The sequence below is a fragment of the Taeniopygia guttata genome, chromosome 4, assembly GCF_048771995.1.
Source record: "Taeniopygia guttata chromosome 4, bTaeGut7.mat, whole genome shotgun sequence".
Lineage (NCBI taxonomy): Eukaryota > Metazoa > Chordata > Aves > Passeriformes > Estrildidae > Taeniopygia > Taeniopygia guttata.
In genome coordinates, this window is record NC_133028.1 from 8,277,904 (window position 1) to 8,282,678 (window position 4,775).

Genomic DNA, 4,775 nt, shown 5'->3' on the forward strand with positions numbered 1-4,775 from the left:
GTGCAGGGCCATCCACTCTCCAGTGGGCTGAGGTTCTGCAGTGAGAGACAATTTCTGCAGGAGTGGCATTTGAGGGTGAAGCAGCTCTGGGCACTGCTAAAACACTGCCAGCAATTACCCAGTGAGACTGATCCTGCTAGGGAAGCTGGCAGCAGACCAGTCCCTTCCATCCCACAAGCTGCACCCCCTGGTTAGTGGGGAGCTTTCCCACACTCCCCAGTCCCAGAAACATGTCACACCTTGGCTGAGCAGCTACAGCACTCATGTACACACTGGAAAAACAGCCCAGAACTGGATGTGGCAGCACTTTCACTGTCAGTTTCAGCCTTACACATGGAAGAGAACGGGAAATTGTGCATTAAAACCCTCCCTGTGCCCTCAAGCCCCCTTTCCGGCTGAGCTACCAGAGCCCAGGTGAGAGATGAGATAGGCTGCTTTCCTCTCAACTGTTTTAGCAACAGGGCAAGCTGGAAATACACTTCTGATGGGGAAAATCTAATGCCACTTCAGGGCAGAAAAGTACAAACAGACAAATTAATGAACTCCTGACCTGCCTGGGCCTGTCTCCATTGAGATTAAATGCTTTTGCTAGTTGGTTCACAGAGAACAAAAAGCAGTGTCATGGTTTATCAAAAGTGATGTCCTAGGCTGGCACAGGGCCCTGATCTTGTCAGTTCTGTTGCTCTTCCATAGTTGGCAGACCTTGTGTCCCCAAACAAACCAGACAGTGCCCTCCACCCTCAAAGCATACAGGGCAGAGACAGGAACAACGATGCTTCTCCCAAGAACACAGCATCCTGTGCAAACACTCCAGCAGCTTGTGCCAACTCCCTGGCTTTGCCCAGCCTGGAAAGGAGAGCTCTTGTCCAAGGCTGTCCTCATCCATCCCAGCTGAACAAGCAAAGGATGTGACATAAGAGGTTTTGTCTGTTGAGGGTAGACTTGGATTTCTGAGTTTCCCAGGCTTTAGAAACCCAAGGACCACCACAGTGCTCTGCATTAACTGCCTGCAAGTCCCCTGGGTGTTAGATATCCAAGTGATCTGTTTACAAGCAGAGCTGCCTGCTTAGTGAGAAACACTGAGCAGGAAGACTCTCAAACACCAGCATTCTTTGCAGTGTCACCTGTGACCTGCCACTGCCTCAGCTTTTGTCAGCTGGGATGTGACTAAGTGCTGTGGGGGTGAAAATCCCCAGGTGAGGTCCCACCTGCAGTGGGGACAGTGCAAAGGAGAGGAGTGTGTGAGCTGACAGCGGACTGTCACATCCATCAGCCTGGAAATGGTAGGTCACCAGGTGACTCTTGAAGGTCAGGAAGGTGTTAACTACAAGCAGAGGAGAGCAGAGTGGTTTAGCTTGACAGGTACAGCTAAATACCATCTCCTTTCAACCGCCTGCCATGGATAGGGACACCTAGTAGACCAGACTGCTTCAAGACTGATCCAACCTTGAACACTTTAAGGGATGGTGCAGCCACAGATTCTTTGGGTAACCACCTCCAGTGCTTCACCATCCTCAGAGTTAAGATTTTTTTTTCCCTAATAACTAATATAATCCTGTACCTTTTCAGTTCAAAGCCATTCCCCTTTGTCCTATCACCATGTGTCCTTGTGTCCCTCTCCAGCTCTTTTATAGCCCCTTGAGGTAGCAGAAGGTGCTGTAAAGTCTCCCTGGAGCCTTCCCTTCTCCAGGCTAAACAACCCCAATTTTCCCAGCCTGTCCTCATAGCAGAGGTGCTGCTCCAGGCCTCTGAGGACCTTCCAGGCCCTCCTCTAGACTGAGATAATTTTATCCTCGTATTCTTAGGCTCTGTGCAGTTACCCACCACTCCACTGCACTGCTGGTGAACTAGGCTTAGCAGACACCTGTTGGAGTAGCAAATGACTGTCACGCTCCAAGGCCAGCAAGGTGCAGCAAAGCTGCCCTGTTTCCATGACTCTGAGAACAATGTGGTGCTTGGTGTGCTGTATCCAGCTATTTGACAGGACTGTGGTCCTTTGGCAGTGTTGCTGAGCTAGAAAATGGGGGTGGACTGAGCTGCTGCTGTTGCTGGGAAAGCAACATATTCAGGCAGAGTGCAAGCTGGATTCTGACAAGGGCTTTTTCTTGGAAAAGACTTTTCTTCAAGCAATATAGGTTGTGATTCCTACCCAGACCTAGCTGTGTGTAGAAGAGGTACCAGCTGCAGGTATCACTTGCAGATACTCCTGACCCCCCTGGGATGCACCAACCCAAGGGCTGTGCTGGGAAGCCACAGTGAATCCAGAGCCCTTTTAGGTGCAAGGTTATTCCAAGGTATATCCACTGACTCCCATAAAACAGGACAGGTGCCCGGGCTTCAGGGATGCAGGTCTAACAAGCAGTCAACAGCTTTGCACCCAAGATGGGGCCAGGACACTCCTACAGAGCTGAGAAGAAAAAAAATCCAAACAACACAGCAGCACCACTGTTCCCAGAGGAACACACAGGGGTTTGTGCTCTGGACGGCGAAACTTCTTTGTGAGCGAATGGCCACGCGATGGCACCACCGCGCTGGGCAGGGGACACCAAAACCACCTCACCCAAAATCTGCCTTTGGGGGCGGCTCTTCCCAAACTGCGCCCGCAGAAACCTCCGGCAGCAGTGGCTGATGTGGAGGTGGAGTAACGAAACCCACAAAAGGGAGCTGGAGGAATTTAAGTAAAAAGAAAAGTTATTACGGTCAGTTTGAAACAAAAACCTACACCCTTTTTTTTTTTTTTTTTAATGTGTTTCTTCTGTGTCTGGGTTTAGAAGGAATACTAATAAAAAGAGCAGAGCTAGCCAAAGGAAAGGTGTTGTACTGCAGCAAGGAGCTGATGGTTTAGCCAGCCATAATCATATACAGAGGCTAGAAGTTTATTTTCTCACAAGCAGCACAGGACGTTTAATTTTTATTTAGTTCCCCCTTCAGTTAAAAAGGTGGTCTTAAATGGACCAGTGTGATTTGGGTGTCAGTCTGTTCTAAGAACACAGGTCAAACCCAGCTGGTGCTTTAGGCAGAAGAAGTGCAGGGGGTGTTGCCTGTGCTGTTCATGACTGCAGCATTTGGGGGAAGGAAGGAGGAAACACCTTCCATTGAGCACAGCTTGTCCCCCCCTGGACAACAGCTCTGGATCAATGGATCAAAAACCAAAATTTTAGCACAAGAACAGCTTGTCTTGCCAATTCTTCTATCTCAGGAAACAGCCAATTAAAAAAATTAATTGAAAGATGAAAATGAAAAAGGAGAGAGACTATGGATTTCAGTGACACCAAATGGGGCAGGCACTAGAGCCAAGCTTACATGCTAGTGAGGGGTTCAAGCAACTATTCAGAGAAAACAACTGCTTTCTGTTTTCATTAAATTTTTACCAGGAAGGAATAAGTATATTATAAAACCAAATACACAGGAACCACATTCTGAAAGCCAAATAAAGGAATCTCCCCAAGTTCCTCAAGAAAAGGTCATAGAATCCCAGAATGTTTCTAGTTGGAAAGGACCTTAAAGATCATTCAGTTTCAACGTCCTTGCCACGGGCAGGGACACCTTCCACTAGACCAGGTTGCTCCAAGCCCCATCCAACCTGGCCTTGAGCAGTTCCAGGGATGGTACAATACAAGTACCTTGAAACACAGCACATTCTGGAAACAGTCACCTCATTTCCTTTAGAACAGTCGAGTTTTGCTACACAGGACAGCATCTGGCACAGGTTTGTCCAGGTAGGGAAGATGTTTGGTCCATCATCAGCCTAAGGGCAAGCACTAGAGCAACATCCTAAACATTAAATCCCCTACAGCCTCGTACCAGCTAAGCCTCTCCAAAGTGTCAGTAGCACAGAGATTGCTAAAAACAGCTGGGTCTGGTTCTGCCCAGGCCAGCCTCAGCAGGCAGGTGAAGTGGCACAATCTTGTTCATGTGGAGTGTATCAGGGTCTAGGCACCAGGAAATCTCAGAGAGCAATACCCCTATGAAATAACAAATGAAGTGTGGATCTCAGCCCCTCCTAAAGCTTTTGTCCTAAGCATCCTACCAGAGCATCTGACCTGGAACAGAATTCCCTTCCTGGCTATTTGATAAGGTCAACTTGACACAGAAAAGAAAAACTTCTGACTATGTCTGGCACCGCCCCAGCACAGGCAAGTGGAACAGAGCCATTTCATACAGCTGCACATAGGGAAATTGGGATAAGGCCAGCCACACATCTCCACATAACAATGTAAGACAAACCTTCGTGCTTATCACAGAACCAGACCCTAGGAACAGTACATGAGCATGAAAACAGTTGCTAAACACCCACAACAAACCCCACACTAAAATCCACCAATGCCAAAACACACTCACCTTCTGCAGCACTCAAACTGAGAGAAGCCACCATTGCTCCAATTCAGATAAAGGCAGCGTTGAAGAACAGGGTTTATTTCACTCTTCCATACACATCCACAGAACCTGGCCATGGCAGATGTTCTCACACCATCAGATCTCGGCATGGGCACACCCACACACTGCAGACACAACACCCAGGGCTCACCAGCTTTCAGTGAACCCACACACAGAGCAGGAGCAGGCATTGCAGTAAATCTGCTCACAAATATCCTAAACCAGCAAAACCAGCACTTGTCAGCTTTGAAATGCTAACTCTGAAATGCACCTACAGAAACAATGCTACAAATCTGAAAGATACACAACATCAGGCAGTTTGGCTGTTTGGTCTCAGGCTGGCGGTACCACTGTTAGTACAATGAACAACTTGATTATTAAGAAGAGCACCAGTCAGC